The sequence below is a fragment of the Austrofundulus limnaeus genome, unplaced genomic scaffold (assembly GCF_001266775.1).
Source record: "Austrofundulus limnaeus strain Quisiro unplaced genomic scaffold, Austrofundulus_limnaeus-1.0 Scaffold381, whole genome shotgun sequence".
In the NCBI taxonomy this organism is placed as follows: domain Eukaryota; kingdom Metazoa; phylum Chordata; class Actinopteri; order Cyprinodontiformes; family Rivulidae; genus Austrofundulus; species Austrofundulus limnaeus.
In genome coordinates, this window is record NW_013952783.1 from 192,701 (window position 1) to 206,967 (window position 14,267).

The following is a 14,267-nucleotide window of genomic DNA, read 5'->3' on the forward strand; positions in this document are numbered from 1 at the left end:
ATGTTGCTTAGTACATTCAGTTTTCTGTGTACTTCTGTCTCAAGGGATGAGGTACAAAATAGAAACAGGTAGAATATGGAGACAAAAAATCTGAAGTTATTTTAAAATATTTTATTTTCCAGATAAAGCAGTCTTGTGTGACTTTGGCAAATGCCCATCAGCTTAGAAATTTTGCAGTGAAAATATACAAATAGGGGAGTGCTGTGCTAAATCCACTGTTTCTTTTTACTTTTGTATTAATTTTTTTTAATGAGCCTGGTAATACTGGTGCTGTGGTGGGACTTGCAGCGACTAAACCACTGATCAATGACAGCTAATAACCACAGCAAGAGTTCTGCTCTGTTTACCTCTCAGCAGAGAGCCGACATCTTGAGAGAGCTACTCCTCTGCTGGTTTGTGGCAAAAAAAAAAGTACACAAGTCTTCAATTAGACCAACTGCCTCTAGGCTCAATTAGCAACTATAGAATACTTATATTTCAGATGTAGTGACATACAAAATCAGTGGCGTGTTGATGTTAGAAAACATTCGGTGAGTGCATGGACGAGACAAGTGAACACAAGATTGGAGGATAAGGAATGGCAGCTAATAAGGGTGGAAAAAATGACTAAAATGGCTTTAGGCACAACTATATTCTTCTTTTTTAATAGGTTTTCTGCACTAAAGGTGGCACAACACATCTGGAAATATAGGAAACAAAGATTTGCATTGATTTGTTTCTTCCATGACTGCACTCTTAAAATTAGCCACATGTGGTTAAAAACCAAAGCATCATACATGTGTATGAGCTTGCAACAGAGTTTTAAAAAGAAAAGGAAGCATACATCATTTATTTATTTATTTATTTATTTGCTGCTGTGCTTATATTAAGAATTGTACAAAAATTATGCATTTTGAGTGGTCACCAATGACTGTCTCTGTAGTGTATTAGCAGTACATAATTTTCCAAACACTGTTCACTTTTTTTTGCCTGCACTGATACAAAAGATGGTTTCTGGGCATTTGTTAGATCCATAAAATCGTTGCTGATTTTGTCAACATTAAAGTTAGTTTTCTCCCAAATCGCTGAGAGCTTTTTACTTTAGAAATGTTGTTCCCAGCAATCAGTGGAGACTGGCATTCATTAGTACAAGTCAGTGTTTCTGTGCRGATCCCAGCACATTGTTTACAAAGCTTGGGTTCATCAAAGAGAGCACAGGAGAATTTACAGATGGTATAAACGTAACCACTGAACAGACCCCCCGATGTGATGAGAATATGCAAGACATATTGCTCATAACTTTCATGTGTAGCTTTCTGAGATGTGCACACATTATCCCATTATTGAGAAACTGTAAAACATTAAAACAGAATTCATTCTCCGACTATTTAAACACCCACATCAGGCTAAATGTCTCTGAGCTGTTTTTTTGGTGAGGTGGGGTTGGGGTCTGAAAAAAATGACTAATAATGTAAGATAGACCATGATCAAAGACAGTGAGCAATTCATTAAAAATTTAAGTGCTCTGAAGTCTTACTGTTGAAACACTCTTGATAACGCTGATGTGAGAATTAGGATTTGAACTAAAAGTATGATTGTTTTATCACCACAGGCAAGTTAATTGTGTTGCATTTGCAAACATTCAATCAGAGATCATTTTACTCTCATTTGCTCAAATGTGTCTATGTAGTTTAACATGCAGGATTTGTTTTTAATGCAGCTGTCTGATTGTCTGTCATTCCCATTCATACATTTCTTTGCTTTTTTCACCAGTAAAGCGGCAGTGGAGGATAAACAACTCCAAAAAAAATAATAATCAAACCATTTTTACACATTGTTGAATGAGTTGTTTTTTACACTTTCAGTTTTTTTAAATAAAAGTGAGAAACTAAACTCTGTAAATTTCACTAAAAATGGAGTGTGTCCTCCCATGATGGGCTAAACTGTGTATTGAACTTCATCTGATTGTTAACTCTTTACCTGTCCCTCTGCTCTGCTCGGTCCATCTCATAAGGTGACAGTCACCTTCAAGCCGCATCAGAGAACAAATCAATCACAACACAGGTGGAGGGTGCCTGTCATGCCATCTTGTGTGAATCTAAATATTCATTCAGATTAACATGCTGACAAAAGTGGTACAAAAGGTAAATGACTGACTTACCCATTGAGTCCGCCGGCATCTCAGTGTGAGTGCAGAACAAACAGGAACACTTTCTTCTTTTGGCCTTCTATTGTCCTCTAGGCACCAAGTCACCTCGCCTTTGGGGTTTACCACTGGTGCCTCTTTAAATGGTCCTTTAGTTTGAAGTGAAGAATCGACTATAATGCATTTCCATGTCCCATGCAGGCTCTGAGGGGGAATATGTTTTTAGATGTATAATTAACACCACGGGGCCTGGAAAGTGTGTTTTTTTTTCTATTTGGGAATGGGTAGCACCAGCTGCACCATGCAGGATAAAGAGCTGATAAAGGAGGAAGATTTTGAGAGCATGGCGTTGGTTGTTGCTTTGGAATAACAGTGTGGCAACAGAATGATCTGTCAGACACCTCACTCTAGCTTAGTGTTATTGGGATAAAGTGGAAAGCTCTGTCGCAGGAGTTGCTGCATTACTCCATCATTCACCATGATTATTGTTATGTGTTGTGACCTGTGTGAATTATCACTGCACAGGTCTGCTTTTTTTCCCCCCTCTCCCTCCATCAGGCACAGGCCTGCTACATATTTCAATACTGTTCCTATTAGCTGTCTGTGCCATTCTTCAGGAAACACGAGACACAGGGAACCCTTTATCACTTGGTTGTTTTCTTGTTGAGAGCTAGATGAGAATAATCTCACTCGAATCTCAGATTTCCAAACGAGGAAAGCTTTTCCAGCCTCTGCCGGGTGGTCTTAGTGAATGATAAACACACACATGCACACACACACATGGTTACACGCATTTCTAGGAGCTAAAAGACTACCATTTGGCCACAGGATCTGTTAAACTATTATTTTTACAGGGTTTTTTTGTTCACTTTGATTTGCTTTTTATAATGTTATATGGTAATTTATGAGATATTTGAGTGCATATAAGCAGATCTCACACCCTGCATTAATGTGTTTGTTGAACAAAGTAAACACAAGTGAATAGCTCCAAGTTTGTCACTTTACATCTGGTATCAGATTGTACTTTCTCTGCACTGGCCTCTGGGGTTTAGAGCTCGCTTTGCTCCTCTGTGCATGGTGTGCTTTTAACTTGAGAGAGGAGACAGTCAATTTTAGATGTCTGTTGGAAAGTATTACTTTTAAGCAAATGTGTGACCATACTATGTCCAAACCTCATTCAAAAGTGTCCTGGGCAGTTGTATACTAACTATTGTCTTTTCAGTGCATTTATGTAAATTACCTTTACTTCTGTTTTCAGTCTACACCACTTAAGGCACATAATGCTTAGTTTTACCAGATTTCATGTTTCCTCATTTGTTGTTTGGATTTGTTTAATGCCTTATGTTGAAAATGTGCACATTTATACACATCTTTAAAAAACGTTCCAGAGTTACTCAAAAGGCTGTATTGGACAGAAAGTCACTCTGTCGCACCTAACACTAATTGAAATGAGTGTGGAGCCAGTCCTCTCATCTACAACCTATTTTGGCAGTAACTTTTGCAACATACAGCTAGATGCATATCTGTTTGGACATTCAACACAAAGTTTGTTTACTAAAACATAATCAAGTTATAGTTATATAATGGACAAGCATGGCAGCTCATGGCACTGGGTCACTAGTGTTTATTGATGATGTGACACCAGACAGAAGCATCTTAATGAATTCTGAGGTATTCCTGTAAAACAGCAATTATGCTGAGTCAGGCTTGATTTTTAGTAATCTTTTCCTGTTAAATCAATAAATCAAATCAAATTCAAACATGAACACAAATACACTGTAAATCTCTATATATAGATATTTAAATATATAATCTGGTAAAACAAAGGTGCTGTGGAAATGTAGAGACAATTACACCTTGCTTTATTCAACGCAGTATACAGTACAGTTTACTCAAAGACCATGCATAGTTAAGCCTAATAACAATAGCCTATTATATTCCCTCCCCACACCAATGAGATAACCACTATTTAAATATATTTTATATGCCACTATTTGTCTCCTGCAAGACCTCTGGGATCTTATTTCCATTGTAGGCTTGTGAGGTATCTGCTTAAATATAACTGTATCATTAAAGTTGGAGCTGTATATTCTCTATGAGTAGTATACATTATATTGTAATTATACATTGTGTGCCGAAAAACTGTTGTGATGTTAGTTTTAATTGCTCAATAATTCTCTTTAAGTATCACCAGCGTTTAGCTGCTTCCTTGTTATTCTGACTTTGTCTTCAAGGTTGTTCGCAGTCCTCTTCTTTCTGTGTGTGATATCTGGTGTTAGTCTTTGAAAGTCACTCTGATTGTTGTTGCTTCTGTCAAAGTCAAAAACTAAAGTAGTAACTGGCATGATGTTCAACAGATTTACTTTTTTTAACGATATAACCAGTGGTTCGAGTGATATTTCAGTGTCAGTTTGAAGGCAGAGCAGAACAGAACTGGGCTTCATTGGATTAAACACTCTGCACCTTTGTATCATTCACTTTAACAATCTGCTGTAGCCTGAGTAAATTAGTCTTCTATCCGTTTTACCTGCAGTAAATGAATCTGTCCATCAGCTTGTGTCTCAGGTGTTGAGGTGAAGTTATAGTTGTTCCTGCCGTGACTGAGAGACGCTGGCTGTTGAGACCTTAACTTGAATTTTACTTTTTGATGGGCTCTAACCATCTTTATTTTTGGTTCATTTTAAATAGCTGTGCTGAAGATGTGCATTTGTTGTCTTACCTCTGACCTTTTGACACAACAGATCCCATTTAAAATTGCTGTTTCCAGTCTCTACAGGGACATGGGGAAAGATCTGAATGTGAGGAAAAATGTATTATGTAACTAGTGTTGTATTCCTTTGGGTGATGGATCTGATGGCAAGTTGGATTTCTTCCCGACGGCGAGCAAATGAAAGCTGGACATTTGATAAAACTCCATAAAGCACATATTTTGCAGTGCGCTTTCTAATCTTCCAAGATGCATGCCATTTAGAATGACAGACTCCTTAACTGTATCAGTTTTTGTTTTGACATTTTCAAGCAGTTAGCAATGCCTTTAGGGTTTTCATTTAAAACTTAAACACATTTCAGTGGCTGTCATGTGTAAAACACAATGAAGGGATGATAATTAGCATCAATTATGAGATACAAGCTGTTTCCTAACACAACTATTCTTGCACTTCCTAATATATATCAAAAAAGGGAGTGCTTCAAACACAAAAAGTCGCTCGCTGTTCAAGGCTATTTAAAGCTATTCTTGTTGCAGTTTCTCTAAGGTACGAGAAGGTTTCTGGCAGGTGTAGACAAGTGAAGTCTTAGTGGAACACAAAGCACAAGCAGAGTTTCCACTSTCATGACTCGGAGGCTATTAGCTCCTCTCAGGGTACATATGTTGGTTATCTGACCGGGAAAAAGAAATTAAGCCCRTCCCTGATGGGCAAGTCCACTGTAATCATTTAAAAGTGCAGCTGCATGCAGATATAACTGACTGAGTTGAATAATGTATCTAAAAGCCGAACCTCTAAGCGTATACTCAACTGTATAGCTTTTAAAAGCTTCAAGTAGGAGAACGTCATGTGTGACATAATTAAATTCCAGCCAAGTTAATTCAAACTGTTTAATGATGCAGGGAGAACAATTTCTTTAGCTGTGCTCGCAGTGGGGTGGTCCACAGAGGCTGAGAGTGAGGGGAAGTTCACAGACACACACAGAGGAGGATGGCTTGCTTTCTTCATAGACTTAGAGCGACGTGCTTTTGCTGCATTGGGAGCACATATTCATCACATTGGCGTTTTTTAATCATGCCAAATGTGTGCAATGTTTGTTCTCTCTTGTTTAATATGCACTACTGTAAGGAAATTTAGTGTTCGTTTACTGAAATCGTGATGAAACCAACTGAATGTTGAATAGATTAAAATGTGAAGGGAAGGACCATACAACACCAGTGACTGGAGTGAACTCTGATTTTAATGCTCTCAAGGCAGGCATGAAACCAATGCTGCTGGAAACTGAAAGTCCCGGTCTATAACTACATGGTTCTTCAGTGCCTGGTACGCCCACTACAGGCCTATGGCTGAATCGCAGACACTCGTACAGACATCCTGTCCTCATGTTTGATTAACTGTTTTTCTATGTGTTGTGATGTTGTTTCGGGCATGTATCTAAACCTGTTTTAATCAAGACATAACAATAGTCAAACAATAGATTATAAGAATCAATACTTAAAACAGAAAACTATGAATATGGTGTGGTGCTTTTAAAATCAGTTTCTAAATGACTAAATAAATGTCTTCAACTTCCCCTTGTTCACATGACATTTACTCATGTGAACACTACCCTTCTAATAATAATAACAAAAATAATGGTAGAAAATTATCAGTAATTTGGATTTTAAGTCAATTCTTCGCTATTTTCTTTTGTTTGTGGTTTAAAGGTTCAGATAATTTGATTTGTGTGGGGTGTTTCATCCTGTTCTCAAAAAAAGAGGAAAAAAACACATTATTGTGTTTTTATGTGTTTCTTTTTTTTTCCAGGAGTTGAGGCCAGACAATGAGGGGGAAGGAGGAGATGAGTCTGGCGGGTAATCCCACACCACCTATCCATCAACCCGGAGACTATTTCCAGCATCCCCTGCAGAATGTCAAAGCCTCGCTGAGCAGAAGATGAGTCGATCATCTTCTTTCTAAGACTTTCCCCTGAGTTTCCATCAAAACACATAAACACATCATGTGCCATTATTTTCTATTGCCCTCCCCTCACTGCTGTCAATGGAGGGCTGCAGCAGTGAGTAAACGTAGCTGAGAGAGTTGTGTTCTATGCAGAGCAGYGTCAGTGTTTGAAAACTACAGGATGTGACAGGATCCTTTGTCTGTCACCGACATCACTCTGTATGCGTTGTGATGGGGCATGTGCCTGAGATCTCCTGTCTAATAGGAAGTGAGACACTTAAAGAGATGACCCTGGCTCAGTTGCCAGAGAGAGAGTTTGGCTCTCGTATTACTCCAGCACTTACTAATTAGCGTCTGTCGCTAGAGTAACTTGTACCTGTCAGTGTGTGCTGCTCTCCTATATTCAGTAAGTTGGAGGCAATTGAAACTGAATGCCAGCTAAGATCCAACAAACTGCAATTGGTGCGCGCCATACATCCTGATTATCCTCACTGACCCGACAGCTTTACATGAAAGAAATTGCTTTTAATGAACACAAGACTGTTTCGTCCAGATTCTGCAGCTGACGTGGAATGTTTTATCCTCTCTGTTAGAAGTTGTACATGTTTTATTGCAATCTTTTAATTATCAAGTCCCTGTTTACATCCATGTATGAATACCAAAGCCAATTTGTGCCAGATAATCCAGTGCCTATTTACATTAAAGAGACATGGTGAAACTGCCAGGCCGTTGGTCGTTTTTGGTCCGGTTACAGCGGCCACTTTGTTTTTTGTTCAGCCAGGAAAAGGTCAAGTTTGTTACAGATGCTTTCCTCGCCACCCCCAGGATTAGCCGTGCTGTTCAGAATTCATCCTTCCACATTCCATTAGGTGATTTATCTGCCAACTACACTACATAATGAGTGAAGCATGAATTACAGTCAAAGTAGTACAAATATTTCATTTACATGCACATCAACTCCGACATGGTGAATTGTTCCCAGTTTGACGCAGCCCTGTTTTAGGGCTAATCTCTCTCTGTTTGCAGATGCTCAGTCATAGCAAACATTTTACTCGTTTTGAATAATGGATTTTCCTCCTGTGATTGTTTGTTGCTGTCATATGCGAAATAGCAACCTTGCATCAAGTGTGACTTGTGTAACTATTGCAAAAGCACCTCCCCAGCCTCCCTATTCAGAGAAACACACACACACACACACACTACCCTCCATTTAAACTGTCTGAGACTGTTGATCAAACTCCAGGTTGTGCCCAAACATACAGATCCCTCTGTACAGTCGCCCTTGACCTTGCTGTGTGTCCTCAAGCACAAGACACCCGCATGAAATTAAATTACAGATTAGTGGCTCCGGGCCCAAAAAAAAGGAGTTTATTTGGTTGGCTCTTCACTGAGAAGAGCTCATTTTCTCATTTAGGAGTTGAGGGGAAAAAACTGTAGTGGGAATTAAAGAAGAAAGTGCCAGTCTCGAAGATATTTCTGTATTCTAGTAGTGAGAGATGCATCCAGTGCTGTCCAAATGCTGAAATCTCTGCAAAGACTTCTAAATCCTGTAGGGAAAGAGGACATGGCCCATTTGAAATAGGTTTGTGAGTTTCGAAAACTGAGTACTTGCAAGAAAAAATATTATGTATGTATAAAAACAGTTCTTTACAAGGGAAGAAAAAAAAGGATCAGAGTGAAGAAAGTCTGAAGCAACATCAATCTGTTTTTTAGCCCCTTGATGAGAAGCCTTCAAATTAAAGTCATTCTTGTGAGACAAAAGGAGGGAGCAAATGCCAAGCTCCCTTTTAATTTGGAAATCTGTTAAGCCTTTCACAATCCTTAATTCTCAAAGCCATCACTTCAGACCTCACTGATAGTCAAAGTGACCATCAGCTGGCAGTCAAAACGTAGGGCTTTGACACACAAATCCYGTGGTTATTGTTGCCAAAGTAAAGCTAAAGTGGATGGGAGGAAATAGACCTCAAGTCAGGGTTTGAGTTTCATTTGATAAACATTAAGACACCCAATAAAAAATCTGATGTAACGAGATTAGAACATTGTGGCAATCTTTGGAAAAAGTATTCTTGTTTGTGAATAAACTCCTGTTACTTTTAAAACAAACCTGCAGGAGCCTGTGACCTTAGATTGCATTTGGTAACTAATTACAACACAATGGAAAGACTGACTAATACACTGACCAATGATATATTGTGAAACCATAAATATGACTTTATCATGCTCTGATTTAGTAATACAGACCTGGCAATGGTCTGTACATTTTTAAATACAATCAAAACTTCCCTCTATTTTTTTACTTCAATCCATTATTAGCTCAACTCAAAAATGGTGACTTCAGTGGGGATATATAACTTTATTACAGAGGTAAATAAGATAACTTAGTTTGTTGATTTGTTTTGTATGCTTGTGGCACTGTACAGAGCATAAACAAACAGGTGGATCATTACAAACTTAGCACAAAAAGTTAGGATATTTGAAGATTGGACCTCATGCAAGAACCGTTCGTACGCACAGATTTGTTCTTAAGTTGTGCGTACGAGTGATTTAGGAGAATTTGTGGCATTCACCAATGTTTTCGTATTCTAAGATTTTTTTCAGATACGAACAAAATTCACAAGTGGTCCAGACCTGTCGTATATTTTACGAGCAGTCAGTCTGCTGATATCCAGACGGGTTTTTTCCTCCCTAATAACTTTATATTTCATTAGTTTGAAGATATTTTGAGTTGAAAATAAATTACACTTTGTACGAACCCTTTGTACGAACAAAAGTAAGAGAAATTTAGGATAAGAATACGAACATGTTCTTGCATGAGGCCCATTATTTTTTTGTTGTAACAATGCTTATTGGCAACAAATCTTATAGCGTTGGAAAGTCAGTTACTTTTCCTTTTAAATGGAGCCACATTTGTAAGGAACATGCATTTGTGGGACTGCTGGAAATGTGCACCAGTGACCCTGAAAGGAAGAAGTGGGTAAAGGATAATAAATGGATGGATGTACATTAAAAGTGCAAAAGCTTGTTGCCAGCATAGAAGATGGAATTAAAATATATTTTAAATTTTTCTTATTAGAACTGAACACCATCTGCAATCTAATGATGGAGGATATTTATCTGTACATCAGTGATACAGCAATTTGTTTCCAACATAAACTGAAAACATCAATCCTTTTTTGGGGGGGTATTGTGTATCTTTAGGCACATCAAAAAAACATCAAAAATAAGTTAGATTTTGCATCGTAGCCTCTAAACGCCTTGAAATTGGTCTCTGTCTCTTTAAGAACATTCTACCATTTCAGACACTCCCTCKTCAGCATAGTAAATATACCTCATTGGTTAAACAATGCTTCAGGGGAGGGGTGCTCTGTGGGGGTGGGAGCTTGGCTGCAGACAGAACTCCAGGGGAGGAGCTATGTAGCAGCAAGCRTTTAGGCAGCTCCACAACATGCATGGATGAGTCAAAGCAACACTCTGGGTGAGTTTTAATGAGGCAATGACATTATAACATGATATAAAGCTCAAAATGTTGCACAATACCCCACTCAATATTAATGAATGAGGAATGCGCTTGAAGAAAGCTTTTTTTGTTGTTGTTTAGTGACTAGTTTTGTAAATCTTGCATTAAACACACATCAGTTTCTTTGAAGTAATCAGGAGATAAACGTTAAGTTCTCTTTTTTGTGTTTACACCTGGCTCACATTCTGTTTGCAACGTTCCACCTGAGGTCAGCGGCTTTCTTTCAGAGTACTGTGAACCGAGAGCTTGGCTGGTTTTACTTTAATAAAGAACTGATTCACACCAGAGACGACGTGCGAATGCAATTAAGCAGATGGTAGTAAAGGAAATCAGCTCCAGGACCAGGATTGWAGACCACTGTGTAATTGGTTTATTCATGGAAACGTGGGATACTCTATCACAAGTTATCAAGATGTATGTAAATAGCTCCGGCTCTGGCTGCTGGTCAGCGCCACGGAAAAGTAGGCGTAGCATGTAAACACACATTAGGAATTCAGCTCAGTGGGAGCTTCGTTGCATCAGTCCTACAATCGGCTGGATTTGTGCAGCACTTTAGCAAAAACCCTGACAGCCTCTTACAGTGTTTTCCTATTTTTTTTTCTTTTCTTAGAGAAGTTCAACATTTGGTTTGTCATGCTCTGGCTAGAAAGAAGAAAAAAAAAAAAGACTGCACCGCTGTAGGCTAATAATGCTAATAATGATTTGTGATTTATTTTCATTTTATTTAGGAGCAAAATACTATCACATCAGCCTCCATCCCTGTGTTATCATGACACTAAAACATACTGTTATATGAAGTGCAGTTTTAATTAATTGTTAATTTTGTGTAAGTCATGTAAAGGAAGGTACATTTTTTTTACTTTTCTCTACATACATAAAAAAAGATTAGTTTTATGAAGCCTCTGCAAGGATACCTCCTGTTATATTGTTACAGATTCTGGAATTAATAAATGACAATTTATTAGCAACGGCAATCAAGTTCAGATTTAACATGAATACAAGTATTGGCTTAAAATACTTGTTGATGCTAGTCCTTGGCTGCCAAAAACCTCCAGAAAAAAGCTGATTGGTCTCTGACTTTTTGGTTTGTTTGTGCTGTGTGATAAGACCAGCACAAATAATAATTAAAGACCTGTCAGTGGGGAAAAAAAAGCCAACTTTCCAGCATCCTCACCACCAAAAATAATTGGGAGATGTCTAAAGAGACTGGATAATTTTGGAAAAATGGCTGAATGTTGTGAAGTTTTAAAGAAAGATAACCCATACAACTGTCAAGCGTGGTCTTTCTTCAGACCAGTATTTCACAAGGTTTAAAACAGATATTATTGCCAAAATTAATCAGTGGTAATAAACCAAATACCTGAATACAAACCTGACGTATATTTTTAGAATGACAAGCAGCCTTGATGGGCATACCTGGGAGGATTTAATAGAGGAAGAAAATTAAGGTTTCAGTCTGTGGGGCAAACGTGCTGAGCTTCATGGCAAATATTTACTGGCACTAAAAAAGATTAGGCCAAAGGATTGAAACAGCTATAATAATTCTTCTACCAGACAATCCAGGTGAATGGAAAGCTGCAGGGAAAAGGCTCTTGATATATTTTGGATGGGAGTTATCGCTGAAGCGTCCAGGTAAAGCCACACAGAACAGTCCAAGGATCTTGAGAAAAAAGTTGCACCAGTGTTACTTTATGTTGAACTGAATCAATTTTATTTATGTAATTGAACCAGTTCAATTATATATAGTTCACCAGTTCACAACAACACTGTTTATTCTGTAGAAACCAAGACTGCCAGAGATGGCAATGCTCCAACCTTTAGCACCTATAAAATAAAATATTCCACAATAAATAAATAAATAAACAAAACCCTCTTTCTCTTTGAACGAAGCGGGTCAGGTCATCAAAAATTCTATGATTTCTCAAATAAATGAGTCACAGCGACGTGCCCTCAATACCAACGAGCGGTTTCACCTCGCTGTTGCGTCTGCTGATGAGTGAAATTGCGCCATGCCTCCAGAAGAGCAGCTGGCTCTCTGAAGACGCTGGGAAGGAAAGGTCAGCTGGCTGCAGCCTAGTTTTGAGTTGCAACATCAAAGGCGGGCAGGTGTGGTTGATACAACAAGTAGCAGAGCTGTCCCTGGTGAGCACGGAGGAACGGCCCCTTGAARTGGTGTAATATCTGAACAACATTCAGACTGCAGAATCCTTGATAATACCAGTAAACATTCAAGGACCGTGAAGTCATGAAGGAGCAGCAGAAGCTGAGACTTTATTAGGTCATATAAGGGAACATCGGCGTGCAGTTCGACATTATAATACAAGCATGAATAAATTTGGCACCCAGCTCTGACATTCACATCACAGTAGGTCAGACGTTCCACTTTAAAAGCCTTCTTTGTGTCTAAAAAGCAGATTTAAAACTGCTATGATGTCCATTTTTCTGTTTCTTTGAAGACAGCAACCCCCTTTTTTATCACCTACAAACAAACAGAATGTTTGGTTCTGTTGGTTTAAATAACAGCCATAACACAGCTCAGGTTATAAGTTAATGAACAGAATGTGTGGCATCATCGGGATCAAGTTTTTCCATCCAAATAAGAGGCTTTAATCAATACAGACCCAGCGGTTTGTTTTCCCTTCATCAACCATCCCATTTATGTTTAAGGTAGAAACCACTTTGTTGGCTCAAACACCTTTATTCTCTGTCTGGATTCCAGTCAAATAAAAGCCTTTTCTTGTCACGCCATTAAAATTTAATCAACAATTCTCACTAGAACTAGAACACAGGAAAACATTAACTCGGGTTACTGCCTTTTTTTATTATTATTATTTTGGAGGTGTTTAAGCTTTGTTGGTGCATTTTGCAGGGATTCAAACAGAAGGAGGATTTGCGGAGCAACACAGCGCACAGTCATAGCGTAATAAATCAAAAGAGTTTTGTCATCTGATGAAACGCAATGAGGTATTACTTTCGAAACGTCATGGATGTGTTGCGAGACGCTGTTTGAAAGTGTGGCTCTTATTCTCCGCCAGTGTGTAAGTAAATGAATCGTTGATGCAAATGACTGTTTTCACTCAGCAGCGAAAGCAGCGGGAGGTTTTCCACCACCACATAAACCCTTGACAGGGAGGATGGGGTGGAGGGCTGTTGATGCACAGTCTCACTGTGATACTGAAAAATGTGGGCTGCGTTCCTTCGCTTGTACTCTAACTAAAGCCGTGCAAAAAAAGGTAAGTATGTCCCAAAGGGAATTGTTGACTATTTTTCAACATATTTGAACAAGAAAACACACAAAGCTTTTAAGAAACATATTTTTTTACACTCTATTCTAAAACAAATTGTATAATTTTTTCTTTTAAAGCTTAAATCATTGGAGTAAAATGGTTAGATCTGAATACACCAATACACATATTAGACCTTGATTAGTAGGATGTTTAGGTATCTTGTTTCTTGTGAATGTGGCAATGATTTTAACTTTATTCCGTAATCCGCTCCACAGAAATCGTTAGCAGCTTGTTTATTTTCAAAGGACTCAGGGCCCCTCTTGGGTTCAGTCCAAGAGCTGAGTTTTTGAAGCAAAATGAAATCGGCAAGATTCTCAAATTTTTCTCCCAGCATCGGCAGCTGCTGCCGAAAGAGATCATGCACACGTAAGAGCTGCGTTGGAGGATTTGTGTAAAAAGATTTTCCTCCGAGTAGAACATTTAAAAAAAACCTGTAGTTGTAGGAACAGATCAGGTCTAATGGTACAACGTGCAGCCAGTAAAATCAAAGGCCGAGTCATCTTGGCGTATCAATAATCATGTTTTTTTTTCTGCAAAACAAAGACCCATTTAAGAACAGAACCTTGCACATTAGACAGGATGCCAAAAATATTGTTTGGACGTTTTTATTTTTTTATTTTTTCCATTTTCCTTTTTAGCTGCCTCGAGGATGAGGCAGATTGAAATCACTGATCCAACCATAAATGCTGCAT

General features: G+C 38.4%; 1 protein-coding gene across 1 annotated transcript in view; it reads left to right on the forward strand.

Annotated features, from left to right (window-relative positions):
• cd276 (CD276 molecule) overlaps window positions 1-7,495 on the forward strand; it is a gene marked incomplete in the record, with an annotated part of 90,912 nt that extends 83,417 nt beyond the window's left edge. Inside the window, 1 exon segment of the mRNA XM_014023625.1 lies at window positions 6,637-7,495.
• Between the last annotated feature and the right edge of the window lie 6,772 nt (window positions 7,496-14,267).